We start from the raw sequence: 26,372 nt of genomic DNA, 5'->3' as shown, positions 1-26,372 counted from the left end.
CAAGTTTGAGTCATGGCTTTGCCCCTTGGTAGCCATTTGACCTTGGACCTTGGAAAAGAGGTTGGCCACACTGAGCCCCAGCCTCCCCAGTGGCTGAGTGGAGTTCGTCACCCCTCCCTCCCTGTGGTGCTGGAGAAGAGCATGACGGAGGAGGCTGCAAAGCCTCAGATGGTTCCAGGCATGCATGCCAGGCTGCTCGGTGAGCCCGAGCGGGATCAGAGAGGGCCACCCACTGGTCAAGGCTTGGCTGCGGAGCAGCAGTGAGAGGCTCTGAAGAGTCCAGGGGCTCCCCTCCTTTGCCAGCCCACCTTGCCATCAACTTGGGGCTGCCATGACCAGCCCTGGCGGATGGATCCCAAGCTATGGGGATGTGTGTGTTTCGGGGCTGAAACAGAGACAAGAAAATGCCCCTCCCTCTTCTCTTCCTTCTGTGCCACAGACATTTGCAGGGCCACAGTGGAGATGACCAAACCCAGAGGTCCTGGAGTCACCAGATGGAGAAAAGACTTTCCATGAGCAAGAAATGTACCTATTTAATCCAAAGCCACTGAGATTTCAGAGGTTTGTTTGCTCCATTAATTAACATACCAGGTAAACCAAGCAACATTTATTGGGCAGTTATTGTATATAATGATTTCCCAGGTGGCTCCGTGGTAAAGAATCTGCCTGACAATGCAGGAAACCCAGGTTCGATCCCTGGGTTGGGAAGATCCCCTGGAGAAGGAAATGGCAACCCACTCCAGTACTCTTGCCTGGGAAATCCCATGGACAGAGGAGTCTGGCGGGCTACAGTTCACAGGGTCGTAAAGAGTTAGGCACGACTGAGCGTGCACGCACGCATCATACATAATACATGCCAAGCACTGTGCCAGGTATCACGGTTACAGCAGCAATTGAGGGGTGTGTACAACAGCAGAATCGCACATGACATGGGGGTTGGGGAGATGGAGCCTAGGACGGGCACTGGAGCCAGACTCAAGCTTTCCCTGGAAAATCCTAACCGTTGCAATGGTTTGGAGAGCGGAACTCTGCGTGGGTTACTCTTGGGTCCAGTAGAGTTAGCAAACCAGGGAGCCAGATGAGAGGGAGAGACACAGGGGAAAGACCCCACATGCAGGGGCCTGGTTGTTCCAAAACTTTGAGGTGGCAACTGCAGACGGCACATGAGCGTCCATCTGTCTGCACCTGTCGGCTCTGTGCTCATACAGACCTTCCAGGCACTGCTCGCTCTGATGGATGTTCCTGTGGGTGGAGCTAGGGTGGGCATCTAAACAGAAATGAGTCAAGTGTAATTCCACGCCATTGTCCCTGCCCCCGGGATCACAGAGCAAGGGGTCGCCTCCAGGCGAGATGAGGTTTATTTGCATAGGTTTCTATGCAGCCCATTTTTCCACGTGGGGTTAGGTGATGATACAGTCTTCACCACTGCAGAGGGTACCCTCATCTCTCCAGTGATCACATCCATGAGCCTGTCATGGGTACCAAGGATGGAGAGAGGTCAGGGAGCATCTTTGAGACCCAGCGACTCTGCCCTGAGCTCAGGGACAAGGATAAGCTGGGAGCTAACTGACACCCCATTGTGCCCCCTCTGTGAGCTAAGAACATATAGACGGCCCCATGCAATTTTTATTCACTGCACAGAGTCCACCACCAAACCCAGAAGTGCCTGCCCTCTGCTCGCTTCCTAGTTCCCAAAGAGCTTTTCCATAGCAAGACTGAAGTCTCCATCTTGCAAGTGGGAAGATGCACCATGGAGCAGTCATACAACCAGCTGGCAAGACCGTCAAGACCCAAGTCCACGCGGTGATTCGTAACCCAGGCTTCTTTCCAGTTTACCAAGAAGGAACCCGAACCTCAAACCTGGATGGAAGAGAAGGCGGGCCCTGCCCCCAACCCTGCAGCCTCTTATTTACACGAGGGAGTGCCCAGCCCTAAAGTTAGCAAAGAGAACCACATCCCTGCCTTTAGCCTCCTGTTTCAAAGTGCTCAAGGGGCCGGATCTTTTCTCAAGCACCCCAGAGGCCCTGGGACATAAGGTACTATTTGCAGCCTGAATACATTAATCATTTAAATGCCGAGATCCAGTTTGGAGAGTGGCTGGGTATCCACTCATCCATCCTCACAAAGCACAGCCCAGGTCGATGTGTGTCTTGGAGCCAAAATCGGAAACGCAGCCAGCCTAACCACGAAGGCCATTACTGGGAGCAGCTGAAAGTGGAAGGATTCAGAGGCTGCAGGCCCTGGGCGGGGGCCGGTCCTCCATGGTAACACCCTACAGTAGCACCAAGCGCAGGCAAAGCACCCTCATGCTTCAGACCTGTTGTCATGGGTGATCCTCGCAGCACCCCCGAGAGGGTGAGTGTCACCAGCCCCTCAAAGATGAGGACACTGAGGTTCAGAGAGGCTGGGGGACTCCCGCAGCCACACAGCTGGTCAGTGGAACAACCACGGCAAACAGGGCTGAGCGCCCCACTGCCCTTCTCAAAAGGGTCCACAGTGGCGCTCCCTGTACCTGCCCCGTCACCCGTGGGTCATCAGTTATAACACTGCAATGCGCCTGTATCATGGGCAGAGCTGTGGATGCACCACGGTCCGGGGAGGAGCTACTGGAGCTTCACACGGGCCCACGGTGAGTGGCCTCATCCCACCCTGGCTCCTCCCAACATCCCTAGGTGAGCCGTGGAACTGCCAGGGCCAGGCTTTGAGAGAAGGGCAGGCACTGGACTGAAAGGTGCTTTGGGGGCACGTGGGAGAGAGCCGCCAGTGGGAAGGCTGGGGTTTGGGAGGAGGAACGTGTTGGTTGTGACTGTGTCCCGGGGAAACCCCTCCAGATGCACGTCAGGGGCCGGGCCAGAGAGGGCCAGGTGGTGGGAGAAAGAGAGAGAGGGGCAATAAGAAGCTAGTGCCAAGCAGTGTGACCTGGAGGCTGGAGGGTCAAACAGGAGGCTCTAGAGGAAGCATTGGACCGCCATTGAGGGTCTGTGTGAGAGGAGAAAGAGCGGGCAGAAGGAGCTGAACACCACGCCAACCTCGGTTCCAGGAAAGGAAGAGGTTGGAGAAGCAAATTCGCTCATTCAAGCAGATTTCCTGAGCACCTGTTCTGTGTTGGGTCCTGAGGTTAAGAATTCAGTCTAGAATAAGAAGACCCTTAGAGAGCAGTCGGTTGAAACCCAACATCACACAGGGAAACACAGACTCAGAGAAGGACGGACATTGACTCAAGCACACAAAGCGGAGGGACCAGACCGGAAGAAACAGCTCCCTGGACCCCAGACCAAAGCCCTCAGTGCCACCCCAATGCATCCTTCTCAACATACCACCTGGTGCCAGACGAGGATTTCTGGAAGGCATTTCCAGGTCTTGGATCCAACCCAGGGGGCTCAGTCTCTGCAGCTATGCAAAGATCCTGTGTTTACACACAAGCTTGGTGTCATCTCTCTGCTTCTTGGGTGCAAGACGTCTTTGCCTGGAGGTCTCAGAGGATCAGCTCCCCACGCTCCCCGAGAGAAGTTTCCAGTTTTGCTCCTCACTGGGGTTTTCTGACCTACCTGCCCTCTGCTTCTTTCATTCCTGCCTTGGAGCTGGGATTCACACCATCTCCCTGTTGGGTAAATAACCTGAGGGGGAAAAAATAGAGGAAAAACTGGGCTATTTCACAATCCAGCAAGGTGAGCTCAACCAAATTACCTGCTTCGGGCCACAGACAGGTTTCGGAACCTGTGTTTAACGAGGTCTATGTTTTTATGAGATCTTTCGAGCCAGAGATCCTGTTTGGGTGGCCAGGTACTTCGCTGTGCCAGGCCTCAGCTTCCTCATCTGTAAAAGGAGGGGAACAGGGCCAGCACGTCTGCGGATCCCAGAGCGAGCAATCACGGAAGGGTTCAGCCCGGAGCCCGGCACATGGTCGGGTCCCGGTGGATGCAGCCCTTGCTGGGACACGCTACGACCTCTGTAAGAGGCAGGCTGCCCGCCAAAAGGCTGGCTGTTCTGCCGGTTCTCGGTGCCATTTCCCACACGTTAGCCTGCCTAAAAGTCATCCAGGGAGACTGTGAAAACCTACAACCTAGAGACTTAGATCTTCCCACCCCCAGAGTCTGGATGGGGACTGAGAACCTACGCTTTCACCAGCTCCTCCTGGGTGGCTGAGGACGCCAAAGGCCAGGCCGTGAAAAGGCACAATGTAGGTCACTGCATCCTCGGGTGACCCTGCTGTGACGATGTGGCCTTTGAGAAGCAGAGTGCACCAGCCTGATTCCACATCCTCCCATGACGAGGTGACAGGACAGGGAGTGGACGGAGGTGGCCTTGGGCACGTGTTCTCCATCAAGGGGGGAGGAAGGAACTGGAGAAGCGAGGACATTCGGGACCCCGCAGCTGAGTCACACCTGGGTGCCAGGGCGCTTCCTCGCTGGTCTCGGGGACCAGCTGTGACCACGCCTTGCTTCCCAGGCCCCACAGGACAGTCATTTCTGTTGAGCCCAGTGAGGCTTTAGGACCCAGAACTGTGCTTGGTTTCCTCATTCTGTCACTCACTTGCTCAATCAACAAACACAACCTGAGCCTTTCCTTGGCACCTGGACTTACACGTGTTTGATGCCGGACTCTGTGGCAACAAAAGCAACGTGACCTTCAACTTGTCACTTCTGTGAACCATCCGTAAAGGGCAAAGCGACAACATGCTCCAGAGGGTTGCCACGAGGGTTCTGTGAGATGACGCATATGAAGCACTGGGTCCAGGGTCCCACCCCCTGAAAGTCAGGACTGCTCACGATTCCTGAAGCACATGCTCCCCACGTGCCATCTCATCCATCCGCCGAACCCCTCCAACTCTCTGTATCCCAGAAGCAATGAATTCTGCTCAGTTCCTCGGGGGATCCTGTTCTCTCTTTCCTCCAGACCTTTGCAATGCTGTTCCCTCGGCCAGGAACACTCTTTCAGCCCCCCCAAGTTCCCTTTCCATAGACGTATTCACTGCCTGGCCAACCTAACCTTGAGGTTTCTGTAGTTACTCCTTCCGGGATGCCTTCCCTGACACCCTCCTTCCCAAGTTGAGGATCCCTGCCCTGCTCCTATGGCAGTGTTTCTCAACACTGGACTTTTGACATTTGGGGCCATGCGATTCTTAGTTGCGGCAGTTGCCTGTGTATTACGGAATGCTGAGCAGCACCCCTGGCCTCCATACACAAACCCCAGTAGCACCACCATCCCCCCAACTCCTCACAGCAAAGCTGTACAACCAAAGGCATCTGCAGACATGACCGAATGTACACTGTGGAGGCAGGGCTGTCCCCAGTTGAGAACCACTGTGTCAGTGCCTTGTTCCTCCATCACGAACACACAGCCTGCAGGTTGCTAAGAAACCGTCCTGAGAGACTAAGCTCCATGAGGGTAGGATCTGGAACTGCCTTTCCTACTGATAAAATCCTCAGCATACAACTCACTTGCAGGCAGAGAAAGTTCTCAAGAAATACTTTTTGAATGGACAGACAGACAGATGAAGGATGGGTGGATGAAGTGATTTGCCCAAAGCTGCACTCAAGCAGACAGCCCAGCTGGACTTTGAACCCACTCTCTGCTGGTAGGACCCACAGTCCTTCGACCTCACCAGAAGTTGTTTCCCTGCAACCCTAAGAGATGGCCTAAACCAGAACAATCTAGCTGAAACTTTCCTGATTACCTGACCCACAGAATCCATGAGAAAGAGCAAACTTATTATTTCAAGCCACTAATTTGGGGGTGATTTGGCCCATTTTCAACTCCACAGCTTTCTCATTCTGTCCCTTCTGCCCGGTATACTCTCCTTTTCTTTTTTTCCCTTTCACTACTTCTTCACCAGATTCAACCATCTTTCTCGGAGGCCCAGCTTGGGTTACTCCTCTTCCATGCAGACATCCCCGAATGCTTCAGTTCTTGGCCTCACTCCCTACATTACTCCCCGTGGCACTTACCATCCCTTCTATTCATCTGCACTTAGCAGATGATGGCTTTTATAATCACTGTCTTTCTATGTTCATTTTCCTGCCCATCTTCAGGGACCAAATCTTTTCTGGCCATCCCCTGAGACCAATAGCAAATGAGTTCCATTACCCAGTGCTGCCTGGGAGTGAGATGCTCCCTCCTCCTCCTCCACTCCTGCATAACAGTGCCTGTGTGTCCACAGCTCGACTCATGCTTGAAGGTCATGGAGAAATCAAGAGAAGCACAGAAAATCCTGCAGGTGACTAGAGGGGACAATCAGCAGGTCCTCTAGAGAAAGAGGAAAGTAATGAGGGTCACTTGTCCCAGACAAGAAGACTACAAAATAATCCATACAGGTTTTAGCTAGCAGTGAACTGGGCCGAGGGGGACCAGCCCTTAGAGACATATGATGCTGTAGCTCTCAGCTACCTAAATAACATGGGGCATTTGTTAAATTACAGTTTTCTGGGCCTCTTCCCAGACCTGTGATGGAGCCTATAATTCTGCATTTTAAATAAACATCCCAGTTGATTCTTACAAGTCTGGCCAATATTGCTCCTTGTTGAGAAGACAACATGTACAAACTAGAGTGAGAGGTGGCAAGCTTTCATTCATTTATCAAGCATTTAATGAGCACCTACTCTGTATCAGGCCCCATGTTAGGCGCAAGGGAATGAGCAACAAACAAAACAGATAGTTTCTCCCTTCAGGGAGCCTATAGTTTAGTGGACAAGACTTTAGTGATTTAGTGACATAGGTCACTAATTAATAATAGCTAAGAAGAAGTCAAGGTTACTATAAGCACGCAAGCAGGAAACCCAAACAAGACAGATATTTCTCATCCATAGAGAAGCTGGATTCTATTTTTTTCAGCACATGATGTAAATCCTACCAATCAAATGTTCTCACTTAGGAGTTTTTTTGTATCTGGAGTGAGGGAACCAAGGAGCAGAGAGAGTGTTTCTTCTTGAAGGGGCTGGAGGTAAGCATGGATTATCAGTCTAGTGAGCAGAGCTTCCCACAGTGGTTGCATTCTGTAATTGCTATCTATTGCTCCATAACAAATTACCCCAAACTGAGCAGCTTGAAAGAACACACATCAGTTCAGTTCAGTTCAGTCGCTCAGTTGTGTCTGACTGTTTGCGACCCCATGAATCACAACACGCCAGGCCTTCCTGTCCATCACCAACTCCTGGAGTTCACTCAGGCTCATGTCCATCGAATCAGTGATGCCATCCTGCCATCTCATCCTCTGTCGTCCCCTTCTCCTCCTGCCCCCAATCCCTCCCAGCATCAGAGTTTTTTCCAATGAGTCAACTCTTTGCATGGGGTGGCCAAAGTACTGGAGTTTCAGCTTTAGCATCATTCCTTCCAAAGAAATCCCAGGGCTGATCTCACACATAACAAGGCTTAAAGGACAGCCTCAAAGATATCAAACTGTTTCTGCTAACTTAACTGCATCTGAGGACAAAGATCAAAAATATTTAAAGAAAATTTAATAAATCCATCATCCAACATTAAATCCAGAATAACTTAAGAAAAGTACTAAGCATGCAAAGAAGCATAGAAAAGTGTGAGCCATAATGAGGAGAAAACTCATTCAATTGAAACAGATCCAGAAATAATGTAGGTGATAGAGGTAGTGGATTAACATTAAAACAGCTATTTAAAAATAGTCTATATGTACAAGAAGATAAATAAAAGCATAGGCATGTAAAGGAGAGATATGGAAGATACAAAAACTCCCAATCAAACATCTAGAGATTAAAAGTAGAATGTCTGGAATATAGACAGGATTAACAGAAAGTTTGTTCCAGCAGAAGAAAATATTAGTGAACTTTATGAATAGTGGTGGAAACTATCCAAAATGAAATACAGGAAAAGGAAGAGGAGGAAGAGGAGGAGGGAAAGGGGCTGAATACAGCATTGTGGGCTATGAAGCGAGGGGCCTAATATTCATAGCACTGGTGTCCCCAAAGGAGAGAAAAAAGAAGCTGATGAAAGCACCGAAAAAAATATCCTAAGAAATAATGGCCAAACATTTTTAAATGTCGATGAAAATTATTAATCCACAGAATCAAGCAGCTCAACCCACTTCAAGCACAGGGAAGATAAAAATACAGTATAAACAAACTGCTTAAAACTAATGATAAAAAAAAACTTTAAAAGCAGTGAGAGAGAAAGCACAAACTGTAGTGAGACAAGGGAAAGACAAGAATAACAACAGACTTTTCACTGGAAACACTGAAAGCTAGAAGAAAATGGAACAACATGACCAAAAAGCAGAAAGAAAAAAATGTCAACCTGTTAATTCTATCCACAGTGGAAATGTCTTACGAAAATGAAGACAAATAAACAATAAGGGATGGTAAAGATGCGGAAAACTGGAACCGTGGGACATTGCCAGTGAGACTGAAATGGTACAGGTACTGTGGAAAGTAGTCTCATTTAAAGGGTAAATACAGAGTTACTACATGTGTGCATGTTAAGTCACTTCAGTCATGTCTGACTCCTGGCAACCCCATGGACTGTAGCCCACCAGGATCCTCTGTCCACAGGATTTCCCAGGCAGGAATATTGGAGTGGGTTGCCATGTTATTCTCCAGGGGATCTTCCCAACCCAGAGACTGAACCTGTGTCTCTTAAGTCTCCTGCGTTGGCATGAGGGTTCTTTACCACTAGCCACCTGGGAAGCCTATGACCCAGCAATCCCACTCCTAGGTATACACTCAGGAGAAATGCAAACAAATTCCCATATAAAAACGTGTACATGAGTGTACATATGTAACAGAATTATTTGTAGTAGGCAAGCGTGAAAACAACCCAAATCTTCATCAGCTGATGAATAGATAAAATATGGAATGCCCCTATGATGAAATATTTTGCCATAAAAAGAATGAAATACTGATACATGCCGTAACATGGACAGACGACAAAAACACACTAACTGAAAGAAGTCAGACACAAAATGCCACATACTGTGTTTCCAATTACATGAAATGTCCAGAGTAGGCAAATCCATAGAGACAGAAAGTAGAACAGTAGTTGACCAAGGTTGTGGAGAGGTGGAGAATTAAAGGTGGGTGCAAATGGGTATGGGCTTTCTTTTCTGGGTGACAAAAATGTTCTAAAATTAGATAGTGGAAATTGTTGAATTATACATCAAACTGCACATTTTAAAAGGGCATATTTTATATGTAAATTATGCTTCAATGCAACTTAAAAAAAAAAAAAAAGACTCTTTTCAGACACACAAAAGCTGAAAGACCTCATCACAAGCACTGAAATGTTAAACAAACTCCTTTAGGAGGAAGGAGACTTATAATCAGATGTAAAATATGGACCAATACAATGGAATGAAGAGTACTAGAAATGAGACACAAAAGGGTTAATAAGAAATATGCTTTAAAAAATCTCTTTAAAAGACAACTGACCATTTGAACCTAAGATAGTAATTTATTATGGTTTCATAAAATAAGGAGAATAAGATGCACGACAGTAATAGCTCAAAAAGCTGATGGAGAATGAAATGTCCTATTGTAGGTTCTTCCATGACACGTGGGCATACTTGAATATAGAGACTGTAATAAACTGAAGACACAATACAGCACAGTGCTAAAGAATCTGCCTGCCAATGCAGGAGACACAGTTTCAATCTTTGGGTCAGGAAGATTCCCTGGAGAAAGAAATGGCAACCCACTCCAGTATTCTTGCCTGGAAAATTCCACGGACAGAGGAGCCTGGAGGGCTGCAGTCCATGGGGTCAGAAAAGCGTTGAACACGACTGCTTGCGACTGAGCACGCACACATGCAAACCTGAAATCAACTGCTTAACAATTGGGCATGAAATAAGCCAACAAGGAACAGAAAATAGAACCATAAAAGTAGTTGATTGGCCAAAAGAAAGGAAAAGCAGAAAAAGAGGTGAGGGTAAGATAAAGACTAGGTAGGACGGATTGAAAGCAGACAGCAAGAAGGTCGATATAAACCCAATCATACCAATAGTCACATTAAATTTAAATAGCATCCACACAGGAGGTAGATATTGTCAGACTGGATAAAAAAGTAAGACTTAGCCATATGTTGTCTACAGCAACCCACTTGGAATATAAAGACACAAATCAGTTTAAAAGGAAAGTACAGGAAAGGATCTACCCAGCAAACACTAATCTAAGGAGAACGGAGGTAGCTATATTAATATCCTGCAGGGAAGCAGGATTCCTTGGGGTAAGCTGGTTTAAAAGTGGCTTCCTAGATTCTACCTGGGGACCAGACCACTCCCATAGGGCTAGGAGGTAGTGAGCCTTGAATGTCTGGCTAAGGAGCTGGCACGGAGCAGGCAACAGTGTCCCTGCTGGGTTTGGAATGCATGCGGGCAGTGTCTCTGGAGACAGAGCCAGTTAGACAAGCATGATGGAGGCCTGATCACTGCAGAGACAGCTAAGGTCGTGATGTGCTTAGAGACCACAAGGGGGTGCTGAAGGGCAGAAGGCGGAGGCCAGGAAAAGGAGACAATCTGAGGCAGGGAAAATGGGAAAGTGAGGAGGAGTTAGCAAGTAAGGAGATTGAGACTGGAGAAAGGATGCTGATCCATTCAGCGTTTACTGTGCATCTGTGGGGGCTTCCCAGGTGTCACTAGTAAAGAACCCTCCTGCCAATGCAGGAGACTTAAGAGACGCAGCTTCAATCCCGGGGTTGGGAAGATCCTCTGGAGAAGGGCATGGCAACCCACTCCAGGGGGTATTCTTGCCTGGAGAATCCCATGGACAGAGGAGGCTGGCCAGCTACAGTCCACGGGTTCGCAAACAGTTGGACACGACTAAAGCAAGCAACTTAGCGTGCACACACATGCATGCGTCTATCATGTGACAAGCCCTGAGTTATTGGCACTGGAGAGAGTTCAGAGACAGGGAAAGCTCAGAGCCCAACTTCCAGAAGCAAAATATGTCCATGTGACCAGCATCTGTATTATCTCGCTCTGCATCAAGAATCTTGAAGAATGCTCCATCATGCAACATGTCCCAAACTCATTCAACCATCTGAAGAGCAGAAGCATAGGAGTCGTCGTCAGTCACTGAGAACTTGTTGTGTCCCAGGAGATTTCTCTGTAGCCGGGCTTTCAGGGCATCTCTAAGATGTCAGGGCTCCCCCTCACAAAGCCCCAGTGGCACAGGTCTCATTCCTATAGATGTCCTTCTTCCCCCACGACAAGGTGTTGGAAGACAGGGGATAAATGTCAAGTCCTGTTGGGAGGAAAGAGATGTCAGCTCAGACAGACAAAGCATCCCACTGGTGAGCCCAATTGAGTTAGGGTCTCTAACTCAGCTCTGTACACTCTGCAGTGGGTCCAGGAGTCCCCTTCCCAATTTCCCAGCCACTGGTCACCTGCTGGTGCTGGTGGTGTTACATCATCGGCAGCAAAGTGAGCTCCGGGAGACAGCCACCTGTGTTTAGGAGAGGGCTCCCTCATTTCCTCCCCTTTGAAGCAATAGGACAAATGTGCCCATTTTACAGATGAGGAAAGACTCCTGGGGGTTTGAATGAGTTGCCCATGGAAACAGTAAGTGGTGGGATCTGAACCCAGGTCAGTCTGACTGCAGAGTCCAGTTTCTCCCCTCCTGCACTGTGAGGCTTCTGAGGGTTGGCGTGTTAGAGCAACAGGGTTTGAAAGTGCCCCTCTGCAGGACGACAAATCCACATTTGTCATAAGTAGAGAAAACAGGGGCAGGAATATAAGATCAGCCTGCAACACCCTGTGCAAGAAAGTAAAGTGTCAGTCACTCAGTCGTGTCTGACTCTTTGTGACCACATGGACTGCAGCCCGCCAGGCTCCTCTGTCCATGGGATTCTCCAGGCGAGAGTACTGGAGTGGGCTGCCGTTCCCTTGAGTTGCCATTCCCTTCTCCAGGGAATCTTCCCAACCCAGGAATCAAACCTGGGTCTCCTGAATTACAGGCTGATTCTTTACCATCTGAGCCACCAGGGAAACCAGAAAATAAGGAAGTATATAAAGCATATGGGTGCACGTCTAAAGCACACAGGAGGCAGTGTTAAGGAGCTCCCACTGGCCAGACCTGGGACCATTTGAGCATCAAAATAAACAATCAGAGTGACAGATCATAACCTATTAAACACAGTGGGAATCCAGGCGTCCACACTGAGTCCACACATCAATGACTGAGTTACTGGGAGAGGAGAAAGCTTTTCCTTATAGTCGGATTGCTGATCGATCCATTAGAAGGGATGGCAGAATCAGAAAATCACCATTTGGCAACTGTCATAGTACTAATGCTTGATTCAGGGTAACATCAAGTATTGATTCTGATGTGGGGGCTTGAGGTGAGGCAGATACAAACTGTTTTGTCGCTCCCAAAATATCTAAGGTTGATAGGGTATCACATTAGCAACTTACTTTCAAATGGTTTGGTCCGGGGGTGGGGTGGGGGGTGGGGACGGGGTGGAGATCTTTATACTACTGCTGCAACTTTCTATACAATGTGAAATGATTCCAAAAAAGAAATGGAGCTACTTTGGGGGAACCTTGCTGAGCTGTCAGAAAAGGAAGGTGTCTGCCATGGAAGGAGGAAGGGGACTAATGCATGCGTGCATGCATGCTAAGTTGCTTCTGTCGTGTCCAACTCTTTGAAACCTCATGGACTGTAGCCTGCCAGGCTCCTCTGTCCATGGGATTCTCCAGGCAAGAATGCTGGAGTGGGTTGCCATGCCCTTCTCCAGGGGGTCGTCTCAGCCCAGGGATCAAACCTGCTTCTCTTATGTCTCCTGTGTTAGCAGGTGGGTTCTTTATGGTTAGTACCACCTGGGAAGCCAAGGGGCCTATCTAACTGCTGCTGCTAAGTCGCTTCAGTCGTGTCCGACTCTGTGCGACCCCAGAGATGGCAGCCCACCAGGGTCCCCCGTCCCTGGGATTCTCCAGGCAAGAACACTGGAGTGGGTTGCCATTTCCTTCTCCAATGCATGAAAGTGAAAAGTGAAAGTGAAGTCGCTCAGTCGTGTCCGACCCTCAGCAACCCCATGGACTGCAGCCTACCAGGCTCCTCCGTCCATGGGATTTTCCAGGCAAGAGTACTGGAGTGGGGTGCCATTGCCTTCTAAGGAGACCCATAAAAAGGCTTTCCCTTCCCCTCCCCAGCAGGCAGAAACTAGGGGGCTTCCTAGGTCCCTCCCACCTCAGGAAGCACCAGCAGCTGCCAAGGGTGGGTCAGGAAACCAGCAAACTGCAGATATCTCAGGCAAAGTCCTGGGGTTCACTCCGGAGACCTCGGCTTGAGGCCAGCCTTCTTCACTTGCACACCTATAGCAATGCAGAGCTCACCACCTGCATGGTAAGCTGACTATCATCATCAGCAAGTTCTTCCTCCTATAACTGACAATCTGCGCCCTAGAAGGACTGGGTCCCTTCTGACTTAAGCATCAGGTCAGTTTCACTGGGAAGTGTTCCGAGTCCTTCAGGCTCTCAATGTGGGGGCTGCAGTGATGGCGCCCCCTTGTGTCCAAGAAAGGATGTGCAGTTGCCTCAAGCCAAGATCCTTCCAGGGGAAAGGCATGATACCTCCCTATTTCATGGGAAATAGATGGGGAAACAGTGGAAACAGTGTCAGATTTTTTTTTTCTGGGCTCCAAAATCACTACAGATAGTGATTGCAGCCATGAAATTAAAAGACGCTTACTCCTTGGAAGGAAGGTTATGACCAACCTAGATAGCATATTCAAAAGCAGAGACATTACTTTGCCAACAAAGGTCCGTCTAGTCAAGGCTATGGTTTTTCCTGTGGTCATGTATGGATGTGAGAGTTGGACTGTGAAGAAGGCTGAGCGCTGAAGAATTGATGCTTTTGAAGTGTGGTGTTGGAGAAGACTCTTGAGAGTCCCTTGGACTGCAAGGAGATCCAACCAGTCCATTCTGAAGGAGATCAGCCCTGGGATTTCTTTGGAAGGAATGATGCTAAAGCTGAAACTCCAGTACTTTGGCCACCTCATGCGAAGAGTTGACTCACTGGAAAAGACTCTGATGCTGGGAGGGATTTGGGGCAGGAGGAGAAGGGGACGACAGAGGATGAGATGGCTGGATGGCATCACTGACTCGATGGATGTGAGTCTCAGTGAACTCTGGGAGTTGGTGATGGACAGGGAGGCCTGGCATGCTGCGACTCATGGGGTCGCAAAGAGTCGGACACGACTGAGCGACTGATCTGATCTGATCTGATCTGATTGTCCCCATCCCAAACTTACTCCCCCTTGGACTAGCCAGGCCACTTATTCCCATTCATTTAGGCATTAATTCTTTATTTTTCTTCATTTATTCATCCATTCAAGCAATCACTGCTCTCTAGGGAGCTGGCTGTACCTCACCTAGGAAGTACATACTTGGGTCATTCCTAGGCCTTACTATCAAAGAGTTCTCAGTATGATAGAGGGACAGAGTACTACACCACAGCAGAGTCTGTGTCTCACGACTGGTAAGTGCAAGGGGCTTTGTGAGCGCCCAAAACAATCTGGGAAGTCTTCCAGGAGGAGGTGACCACAATTCAGCTCCTTTCTGTCCCCTGCTGCCACCTGCTGGGGGCTCTCCAAAGCTCCCTGCCCTCTCCTCCCAGGCTTCTGGATCTGTCTAGGCCTGGGTGAAGCTAATGGAAGCAGAAGAGATTAAGGAGAGGTAACAATAATACACAGAAGAACTATACAAAAAAGATCTTCATGATCCAGAGAGCCACGATGGTATAATCACTCACCTAGAGCCAGACATCCTGGAGTGCAATGTCAAGTGGACCTTAGTGTTCATCACTGTGAACAAAGCTAGTGGAGGTGACAGAATTCCAGTTGAGCTACTGCAAATCCTAAAAAATGATGGTGTCAAAGTGCTGCACTCAGTATGCAGCAAATCTGGAAAACTCAGCAGTGGCCAAGGGACTGGAAAAGGTCAGTTTTCATTCCAATCCCAAAGAAAGGCAATGCCAAAGAATGCTCAAACTACCACACAATTGCACTCATCTCATACGCTAGCAAAGTAATGCTTAAAATTTTCCAGGTTGGATCATTGAGAAAGCAAGAGAGTTCCAGAAAAACATCTATTTCTGCTTTATTGACTATGCCAAAGCCTTTGACTTTGTGGATCACAACATACTGTGGAAAATCCTTAAAGTGATGGGAATACCAGACCACCTGACCTGCCTCCTGAGAAATCTGTATGCAGGTCAAGAAGCAACAGTTAGAACTGGACATGGAATAACGTACTGGTTCCAAATTGGGAAAGGAGTATGTCAAGGCTGTATATTGTCACCCTGTTTATTTAACATATATGCAGAGTACATCATGTGAAATGCCAGGCTGGAAGAAGCACAAGCTGGAATCAAGACTGCCAGGAGAAACAGCAATAACCTCAGATATGCAGAAGACACCACCCTTATGGCAGAAAGTGAAGAGGAACTAAAGAGCCTCTTGATGAAAGTGAAAGAGGAGATTGAAAAAGCTGGCTTAAAACTCAACATTCAAAAAACGAAGATCATGGCATCTGGTCCCAGCACTTCATGGCAAACAGATGGGGAAACAATGGAAAGAAGCAGACTATTTTCTTGGGCTCCAAAATCACTGCAGATGGTGACTGTAGCCATGAAATCAAAAGATGCTTGCTCCTTGGAAGAAAAGCTATGAACAATCAAGACAGCATATTAAAAAGCAGAGACATTACTTTGCCAACAAAGGTCCATCTGATTAAAGCTATGGTTTTTCCAGTGGTCATGTATGGATGTGAGAGTTGAACCATAAAGAAGGCTGAGAACTGAAGAACTGATGCTTTTGAACTGTGGTGTTGGAGAAGACTCTTGAGAGTCCCTTGGACAGCAAGGAGATCAAACCAGTCCCTCCTAAAGGAAATCAGTCCTGAATATTCATTGGAAGGACTGATGCTGAAACTGAAGCTCCACTACTTTGGCACCTGATGTGAAGAACTGACTCATTGGAAAAGACCCTGATGCTGGGAAAGACTGAAGGCAGGAGGAGAAGGGGATGACAGAGGATGAGATGGTTGGATGGCATCGTCAACTCAATGGACATGAGTTTGAGCAAGCTCCAGGAGTTGTTGATGGACAGGGAAGCCTGGTGTGCTGCAGTCCATGGGGTTGCAAAGAGTTGGATATGACTGAGCGACTGAACTGAACTGAATTGAGGCCTGGCTGACAGAAGCCTGCTCTTCCAGGGTCCTATACTCAGAGGTATCACAGTTCAGTGAGTCGCTTCAGGCAGCCCAGGGACATAATTTCCCCTGCTGGCTATAGTACTGATGACAATGATATTGATATTAATAATAGCAGCCGACATCATTGGAAAAGACCTGATGCAGAGAAAGACTGAAGGCAGGAGGAGAAGGGAACAACAGAGATGAGATGATTGGATGGCATCACGGACTCAATGGACATGAGTTTGAGCAAACCCTGGCAGATAGTGAAGGACAGGGAAGCCTGGCGTGCCATCCATGGGGTCGCAAAGAGGCAGACACGACTTGGTGACTGAACAACAACAATCATTTAGTGAGTCTTGGTTTGTTTCAGGTGCCATGCTCAGAACTGTATGATACTATGTCAGGTAATCCTCACAACTACCACCAAGACTGCGCCCATTTTACAGATGAGGAAACTAAGGCCCAGTGAAGTTAAGGGGGGAATCTCACCAATCACCTTCCAGGCACTGGGTCTACAGCTGCACGTGGTCTGCACCCATTTTCTCCCTGCTGCTCCGTCCCCTGAAGGTCTCCACTCATCTCAAAGTTCAGCTCTGATCCCATCACAGCGCATGCTCTGGGGGCCAACCCTGCAGTATTTGATAAGCTCGAATAGTACTGGACGTCTCCTCCCATCACAGAGGAGACTGGGCGGAACCACAAACTGGTGAGAGCAGGGCTGGGACGTGCACTGGAGCCTGAGAACATTGCGCTTTCCCGTGCCCCCAAGTCTGTCCTCCTTATGCAGGCTCAATCCTCATTTGCTATTTCAGGGAAACTGCCTCCTGTTGTAACACCTCATATTGGTCTAAAGCCCTCAGAACTTTTATTTCTATTAAGAGTGCCCAAGCTGACTTTGATGTTTGGCTGGACTCCTACGATGCCAGGAGGTGCAGAGCTTGCATCTCAGGGCAGTGGTGGGCATTTCCCAGGGCTGGCCTGTCCCAGACTTGGTTATGTTCATTATATCGGTAGTTCCTCGCCACAGCCCTTCCATGGAGGATCATGGTGTCCCGGACACCCTCGGATCTATATTCCAGGCTGCTACCGTTCCTCCTGCTCATCTAACACGTGCTCAACCCTGTGCATGGCCCTGCCCTCTGCTTGGCCCCCAGAACCGTGTCCTGACCGGCTCCTGCCTGTCCTTCAGGTCTCAGCTCATCATCCCCGGCTCCAACTACCCTGCCTGTCCCACATCCCCTTCTGCCTCACCTCCCCGTTCAGCCTGCTCCGTGGCTCCAACCACACACTGAGATCCTCTTGTGTTCCCTGCCTGCTCGCTCACTGCCTTTATCTCCTGCAGGTACACAAACCCCATGAGGGCAAGGCCTCTGCTATCCACACAGCCAGGGTCTGGAGCTGGGCTGCCACATTGTAGGTGCTCAGGAAGTATTTGCTGGGTGAATCAACTTGCTTGCAATCCCTGTGCACCTGACTTCTGACGACTCTTTCACAAGGACCCCTCTCCCCAAACACACACACCTCTCTTGGCTGCCGCTCTAACCACAGCCCTGACCACCTGTGACATTTGCAGTAGCTACTCAGGTGTTCAGTCCAGTCTACAGAGTTGTCTTTCTGATCACACTTATGCCCATACACCTCCTCTCTTCAAAAACATTATTATCATCATTATCATTAGGACTCTTCTCTGACGAAGACTGAATCTGCCATCATCATTGGATTAAAAATCCCCCCAGTCCCTCAAGGTTTTTGTGATTTCGTTTCACAGATAGGGGCCCAGAAGTTCAGAGAGGTTAGCAACTTGACCAAGGTCACGCAGCGACTAAGTGGCAGCACGGGGATTTGAGCCCTGGCCAGCGTGCTTCCCAAGGCCCCACTCTCTGCCGCTGTATTCTTCTAGAGCTCAGCCCTTGCCACCGTCAAACCAGGGCATGCATCAGGATCCCTGATGCCTGGACCTCAGCCCCTGAGTGTGTGACTCAGTAGGCCTAGGGCAGTGCACTTGCTAACAGGTGCCCGGGAGAGGCTACTCCTGAGGGCTCACACTACAAGAACTACCAACTTAGAAACACCGTGTCTGTGATTTCAGCAGGTTCTTGGACCTCCCATAATCCCTCCATGCACTTCGGGCAGCGGGAGGGTCTGAGGACCACTTCTGAGTCTCAGTACTGCTCTTTTGGCAAATCAGACTCTTCCTTAATAAAAGTGAGTTATCTGACCTTGAAACACACCATAGCTGACACTCCATGGAAAGGCCTCTGCTTATCTTAGCAATGCGATGATAAATATAGGGCCCGGAGCTTCGTGTCAGTATTTTAATAATCGTTGAGCAGAGCCTTGGGAGCCAATTACAGAACTAGGACAGGTTTTTTTTTTTTCTTCTTCTAAAACTACTTGGTTTCCAACTACTAAAACTTGTGGACATCTAAGACTGATGGGTCCAGAAGGGTTTTGACTTAGTGTCCCCCAAGTATGAGTGCTGCACAGAATTTGAAATCTCATTCCAGTAGAGCAGATGCACTGATGCGCCCCTCTGCCAGGCCTCCTCCTCCTCTTCTTCCTCCTTCTCCACCTCCCTCACCTCTTCTTCTCCTCTTTCACCAGCTTCCTCTCTGAAGCTGAGTCAGCCCAGGATCTGAACAGGTGGGTGCAGTCCTGCCTGTCACCAGCCTGCCTCCTCCTCCTCCCACGTGGCCAGAAGCTGAGAACCAGCGCTGTCTGGAGGTGGGAGAGGGCTGGGGGGCCGGGACCCTGGGGAGCTTGCCTGGCTTACCTCTCCTCACCTGCAGACAACTGCATCCTCCCAGGCCATTGTGGTGGTGAGGGTGGAGCTGTTGCTGACTCAGTACAGACCAATAACCGGCACTGGTTCTCAACGCTCCCACCCTCCACTACCCCAGGAATAAAACAAGCCTCCCACTTGGTCCAGCCCCCACCACTCTCGCTGACTGCACCTCCCCTGTGCTCCCTCTCAAACTGTGCTCAGACACGCTGGCCTCCTTGCTGCCCTCCAAGTGCACCAGGCAAGACGTGTCTCAGGACCTTTGCACAGCCTTTCCCTCCTCCCCAGAGACCTGCACGGCTGGTTCCTCACATGATTCAGGTCTCTGCTCCAAGGCTACCTTCCACATACCCCCGTGAAGAACTCCTCCCAGCCCTCTCCCCACACCCTGCTCTCTCTTCCTGGAGCTCTAGTCACCACCCTCCCTGCAGGACTTGCTCTGTGTCCATTATTGTAATCTCTCTCACCAGAGTGTAGGGAAAGCAGAGGCACAACAACCAGGCTTGGGCTCAGCTCAGCACTGTATTCCCAGGCCTGGACTCACAGGAGACGCTCAGTAATCGTGAATGAGCGAACGCCACCACCGATGGAGGACAGCGTGAGTGCTAGCTGGACGATTTTATGCCTATCCTCTCACCCGTGCTGCAACGTAGGAGTCACTGCCCTTTTTTTTCATGTGATGATGGCTCAGCTAAGCAACGGGACTGAGTTACCCAGAGTCACACAGCAGTAAGGGGACCTGGGCTCGGAACCCAAGTCTGTGTGCCTGCAGGCCCAGGGATGGGGAGTCGGCTGGACCCAAGTGAGGGTGCCTCCCAGGATGGGACCAGGCCCGTAGTGATGGAGGGCAGGGGGGAGGTCAGAACATGGAGTCAGGCAGCATGGGGTGGCTGTGGCCCTGGGTCTGGGGGGTGCCCATAGAGAGAGACTGAGGGCTGAGGCAGGACCCCAGATGGACTTCACTATAGGACTTGGAGCAAAAGCTTAGTTCTCCAGAGTGGGGAAGGGGCTTGTAGAGACTATCTCGGGGCTAGGGTTGGCCAGGGTGGGCTGGCCCCAAACCTTTCCAAGCCCCACACACATGATTTATGGAGCTGGGCTTCTGACATGACCCTGTCCTGCCAGGATGGGATTGGGCAGGACCAGTGTAAGAGATGGGGTGTCAAGAGATGGGGTGTCAGCAGAGGCCGGAGCTGGGATCATACACCCTGCCAGAGGACTGTCAGCTCCCAGAGAGGCCATGGGGTCTCAATGGAGATGACAGGGATTGGCACCGAGTGGAAACAGTGCCCAGTGGCAGGATGACAGACAGGCACATCTCCCTGGGAGATGGAGAGGTAAGACCAAAATGAACCAGCTCAGAATGACCTGACCGGGAGGGAGTGGGGACCCGTCCCAGATTCAAGCCTCGGGGACTGTGGGCAGATTAGCAGGAACTGCAACAGCAGCCTGGCCGGGTGGAAGGCAGCCGCCCTCTCCCGTTCCTGCTCCTGCATATATGCGCTTTCCTCAGCTTCCTCATCTCTGAGACAGGACAGCGACCCCAGCCTTGAGGGGGGTGGTGTATGTGTCCTAGGACATATGAAAGGTGTCATCACGGTTCCTCACCCACAGTCGTAGCTCAAACCATGGTTATCCTACAGCTTCCTTTGGTCCCCCCGGGAGGAGAACATCCGCTTCACTCCCAGAAGCCCCTGGCTCCCTTCGGAGAACTCATGTTCCAAAGCACCTGCAGGAGCGGGGCTTGGGTGTCAACTCCAGGTCTGTGCTTGAGGCCCGAAGTGAAGCAGGTGCGATTCTGCCTCAGGAGTCCCACGACTGGTGGAAGGGGTCTGCAAGCAAATTAATGATGACGTCGAATTCCAGTCCCTTTGAATATATTCAGGACATGCAGACCCCACCCTGCGGCTGTGGATTCAGTCCTTGACTACTTCAGTCCCTGGGAGCCAAGGCCAGTGAACAAGGGGCATGACCCAGTTCAGAAACTCTGAAAACTGTGGGCATGGGCCCAGGAGTCAGACCTGGGTTCTTCCTCTGGCTGGGAAAGTGCCCCAACTTCTCTGAGCCTTAGTCTCTTCTGCTGTGACATGGGTGCCCCCCTGGACTGCGCAGCTGGTGGCAAGGAGATGAGATTAAAGCTCCGAACGCTGAGTGAGCCCATGCCTGTCGGGTGGTGAGGGCTCTTACAGGTCCCAGCCTTTCTTAGGAAGTGAGAAGCCTGACCCCCGGGTGGGCACAGAGGCGGGGGAGGGCAGGGCAGTGGATGAGTGTGGGAAGCGGAAGGGCAGTGCCACGCCAGCAGAGCCTCCTCACTGTGGGGACACTGTGGGGGCACTGGTGGCCTTAAAAGCAGGACAAGCCTGCCACCCAGTGCCGCTAGGTGCCACCACAGCGGCAGTGCCAAGCAGCCACCTCGCCTGGCTCCAGCTCCATGCTCTCTAGCTCAGGCCTGGGTCTGGGAACTACAGTGGCCTTTAGGGAGCTGATGACCCAAGGCTGCCACTGCCCATTCTCACCTGAGAAATCACTCTCACGTCTGATTCTCCAAACAACTCACAAGTCCCCAGGGAGGCTTAAGACTCCATGCAGGAAGCCCAGCAGGTGCCAAGAAGGTCCTGCGTGGCTGGAGTGACTCCCCACAGGAAATGACTAAGGATCCAAAGCGGCTGCTTCCTAAGGCGGCTCAGTGGTAAAATAACCCACCTGCCAGTGTTGGAGACTCAAGAGTTATGGGTTCGATCCCTGGGTTGGGAAGATCCTCTGGAGAAGGGAATGGCAGCCTACTCCAGTATTCTTGCCTGGGAAATTCCATGGACAGAGGACCCTGGTGGGCTACAGCCCATACGGTCACAAAAAAAGCTGGACGCAAATTAGCAGCTAAACCATCCACATTATTTAAATTTTAATTTTTCCTTCTTTTTTTTTTGGCTGCACCATGCGGCTTGTGGGACCTTACTTCCCTGACAAGGGATCAAACTCACACCTCCTACACTTGAAGTGTGGAGTCTTAAGCACTGGTTCTCCAGGGAAATCCTACTCTTATTTTATGATTAATATTGCCCAGAACTGTTATAGGACTTTGAGACACATTATCTCATTAATGCTCACTCCCTGACCTGAGAGCTAGGAGCCATCACTTACCCCACTTTACAGATGAGGAAACTGAGGCACAGAGAGGTGAAGTCATTGGTCCAGTGTCATGGAGCCAGGAAGAGTCAGAGTGGGGATTTGAACCCTGATCCTGGCCTGTTATTGCAGCTTCTAAGCTGCAATAACACAGAGGCTTCTGGGTCTTACAAGCTTCTTCAGATCACCAATACAAATCCTGGAGGAAAAGACAGTTTCTTGAAAAAAAAAATTTTTTTTTAAGGTCTGGTAAGAAACAGTTCCATACATCGCTTCTTTAGTCGTCCTTTATAAATAGTGGGTTGCTGAGGGTTGGACAAGACTGAGCGACTTCACTTTCACTTTTCACTTTCATGCATTGGAGAAGCAAATGGCAACCCACTCCAGTGTTCTTGCCTGGAGAGTCCCAGGGACGGGGGAGCCTGGTGGGCTGCCGTCTATGGGGTCGCACAGAGTCGGACACGACTGAAGTGACTTAGCAGCAGCAGCAGCATATTATAATTTTAAAGGAGACAGAGGTGGGGAAAAAGAGGGAAATCACCCCCACCAACAGGACTAGTCCACAGTGGACTTGTGGAGGGAATGCTGACTTCTGACCCTCTGCCCTGTCTTTGGCCCTTTTCCTCCCTCAGCAGGGTCCTGTCCCCATCCTCAGCCTTCCCTCCTCTTACTTTTTAAACACTTGCTCTTGGGAAAAGTCCTGTTCAATGGATCAAAAAAGAGAGGGGCTTTCCTGGTTGTCCAGGTGTTGGGACACTGAGCTTTCACTTCAGGGGGCACAGGTTCAATCTCTGGTTGGGGAACTAAGATCCCACATGCTGCACACAGACAAAAAAATATGGGGAAATAAGAGTGATGGGAAATAGGCTTTAAAGGTGGAATTCCAGGCAGAAGGCGGGAGGCAAGAGAGAGGAAGACAGAATGAGAAGAGGAGGCCGACAAAGAGGAAGGGAGTCTGGGGTTTACTGAGCACAGATGTGGTTCCAGATACATTCTCACATCCCCTTATGTAAGGCCTGCTGCCAGCCTATGGAATGGGCACTGCTCCCATTTAAAAGATGACAGGACTGAGGCTCCCAAGGGTGCAGGGATAGTGTGAGGTCACCCACTAGGAAGTACTAGAATCAAGATTCATACCCAGTCTCCTCGACTTCATGTGTGGAGTCCACTGGGTGTTCTCTGAGCCCTGGAGTGAGCCTCGGGCATGCTGGGAGCTGGGGTGGGGGGCGTGGGCAGGTAAACGAGACCTAGCTCCTGGCCTTCAGCAGCGTGGGCTGAAGCCTCATGTCCAGTGAGGCTCCGGTGCCTGGACTCCTGGTTCAGACTGGGCCAGTCCTGGCTTTTGGACTGTTGGAATATGGAATATTACACACCCAGCAGAAAGATTCTTAAGACAATGCTCTCCACTTGGACACTAAAAATCTAACAAAGGAAGAAGTGGAGCTCATGTTTAAAAAAAAAAAAAAGGAGGTGAGATTCAGTGTTTTAAATGACTCTGCCTTGATTAGCTGTGTGATCTTGGGCAACATATTTGGGCAACTATCAGTCTTGGCTAAGTGTCTTCATCTGTAAAATGGGTCAGTGCCTTGGCTCAGGCTACTCCAGAAGGCTGGGGAATAACATAACAGATATGTAAGCAATCTGTAAGTTGAAAAGCATTTCACTACACTGATGATATCACACTAATAAAGAATCATTGATTGCTTTCTGAGCTTCTCCTGTCAGTGAAGCTGCTTGTAAGAACTTGATCATTGGACTATGAGAATCTGAGAGTGGTCTGGACTTTGGTGACCCTCACAGGGGCTCAGAAACATTGCAGAAGTGTTAAACCCTACACTTGCTCCCCAGCTCCCATCATCAAAAGTGCTGATACTGCTACACTCTCCAGTGCAGTAGGCATCTCCTCCAGTTCTGTAGATGGAAAAACTAAGGTCGACTTGCCTCAGCCTGTAAGCTACAGAGTCCAGACACACCAGATTCCCTGCCTCTTTCTACACCTCCTCCCACTCTTCCCCTCTCCCTGCCCCCATCCTTCACAAGGATGAAGACAAGAGGCAAAGCTGACATGAAAAGGCAGCCCAGTGGCTAAGGACCAAGATCCCAGCAAGCAGAGACCTCATTTATAAAACCAAAGAGAGTCCTGAGGAAAGTTAATTGAAGTGAACGAAATCCTGAAGAATTTAGCACTCAATTTGAGAGGCTATTTTTGGCTGAACCAAGATGAAAAGACAAAAGAAAGTGCACCAAAATTGAAGAGAAACTAATTTGGAAGAAATAATAGGGAGCAAACTTCTCAAATTTCCTCAGAGCCCGGGAGACGTGATTATTCAGGAAATAATTAGATGCTATCCTGGGGGTAATAAAAGCTAAAAATGAAGAGGAAAGAAATTGAAAACCGCCAGAAAGGTCATGGACTGCTCTCAATATTTTTTTTTTCCTTTACAGATTTGAAGATGCAAGAATTAATTTGCAAAAGAACAACAAAGCAGTACAAACTAATCAGAGAGGAAATTGAGTTGGGAGAATCTAAACACCTCGCCCATCTGTTCGGGATGACTCTGCTGGGAAAGGTACAGCTAGATGTGTCCTGAGTCTAAAAAGGATGGCAGTCCCTCCTGAAGGTGCTGGAGGCACACAGAACCTTGACACTGCCCCAAAGCTGAACTGCCCCCGACCTGAGGGTTCAGCACACTTCTGTAAAGAGCCAGATAGTGAATAACTTCAGTTTTGAGGGCCAGGTAATGCTGCAACTAAATTCTGCTGGTGTAGCACAAAGGCAATAGCAGTCAGAATGTCAAAGTGGGCGTGGCCATGTTCCATATAAAACTTTATTTATAAAAACAGACAGCAGGCTGGATTTGGCTTTCCAGTGACAATCTATTCCATCCCACCTGAATTAGCACACCTGGTCTTATTTGCAGTCTAATCCTGCTTCTATTTACACAAAAACACTGCCGATTAGAACATGCTTTCTAAAACCCAACAAATAGTAATAATGATGACGATGAAAAAGATAGCTGCTAGCATAGAAGCACAGAGTTTCTGGTATACGCTGGTTGTGGTTCTTGGCACTTCAATAACACCTACTATCTTCACAATGACCTTTATGAGGTAGGTACAATCTTACAGATGGGTACTGATGCCCAGAGAGGTGAAGTAACTTGCCCAAGGTCACATAGTCAGTGAGGGTCAGAGGCAACATTTGAACTCACAGCGAGTCCATGCTCTCAGCCACTATGATGTATTGCCTCTAATAAGTTGGGTCCAGATTCTTCAGGAGCTTCCCACTGCCTACAGAATCAAATCCACATCCATTAGCTCAGCACACAATGGCATCTGTGACTTAGTATTACATCTCACCTCTCTAGCCTCATCTTTCTCCAAGCCTCACCCTTGCCCCATGCATCAGAACTGCGCGAAGAACCCTATGTTCCCATGCCTTTATTCATGCTGTTCCCTCTGCCTGCAACTCTCTTCTCCTGCACTAATATCTGTTCTACCTTCCAAACTCAGCACAAGTGTCACCTCGAAACAGGTGTCTGCTCCAGGTTGATCAAGTCACTTTCTCTCTTTGGGTCCTAGTTCCAATGCCTTCAGTGTAATTGGTGGAAAGTAGGGGAATGACTGATTCCCTAATAGCCATGAACACTTTAGTATAAATTAGACTATCTGATTAGCTTAGTTTCCTAGAAGCATCTTTGCTTTTTTTTTTTTAAGATTTTTTTGATGTGGACCATTTTTAAAGTCTTTATTGAATTTGTTAAAACATTGTTTCTGTTCCATGGTTTTGGGAGATATTTGCTCCAAGGCATGTGAGGGCTTCCCTGATGGCTCAGACAGTAAAGAATCTGCCTGCAATGCTGGAGAGCTGGATTCAATCCCTGGATCAGAAAGATCTGCTGGAGAAGGGAATCACTACCCACTCCAGTATCCTTGTCTGCAGAATTCCAAGGACAGAGAAGCCTGGTGGGCTACAGTCCACGGGGTCACAAAGAGTTGAACACGACTGAATGACTAACACACACACGTGGGATCCCAGATCAGGAATCCCAGTTCCCTGATCAGGGATGGAATCCACACCCCCTTAGAAGGCAAAGTCTTAACCACTGGACCACCAGGGAAGTCCTGCTAGGAGCATCTTGAAGGAATGAGATACAGAAGAAATAAGCCCGAGTGTAGGAGAGAAAAAGATTGTTCATCATATGACTACTTAGGTTGAAAGTTTTGATTCTACCCAAACAAGCCTGACAACTTCTCTCTCCAGCCTATATTCTTCCAGGACACTGAGCTCTGTTAGCCTGAGCCCTGAGC

At 49.4% G+C, this 26,372-nt stretch overlaps 1 long non-coding RNA gene across 1 annotated transcript in view; it reads right to left on the bottom strand.

The window, feature by feature from the left end:
* Nucleotides 1-10,905: 10,905 nt before the first annotated feature.
* LOC113880810 overlaps nt 10,906-26,372 on the bottom strand; it is a 42,769-nt gene continuing 27,302 nt past the window's right edge. Inside the window, exon 2 of the long non-coding RNA XR_003507836.1 lies at nt 10,906-11,201. This is a non-coding gene — a long non-coding RNA (uncharacterized LOC113880810). The remainder of the gene's footprint in view (nt 11,202-26,372) is intronic.

The sequence above is a fragment of the Bos indicus x Bos taurus genome, chromosome 22 (assembly GCF_003369695.1).
Source record: "Bos indicus x Bos taurus breed Angus x Brahman F1 hybrid chromosome 22, Bos_hybrid_MaternalHap_v2.0, whole genome shotgun sequence".
NCBI lineage: Eukaryota > Metazoa > Chordata > Mammalia > Artiodactyla > Bovidae > Bos > Bos indicus x Bos taurus.
The sequence above is the reverse complement of the archived record's forward strand: the minus strand, read 5'-3'. Positions and strand labels throughout refer to the sequence as shown.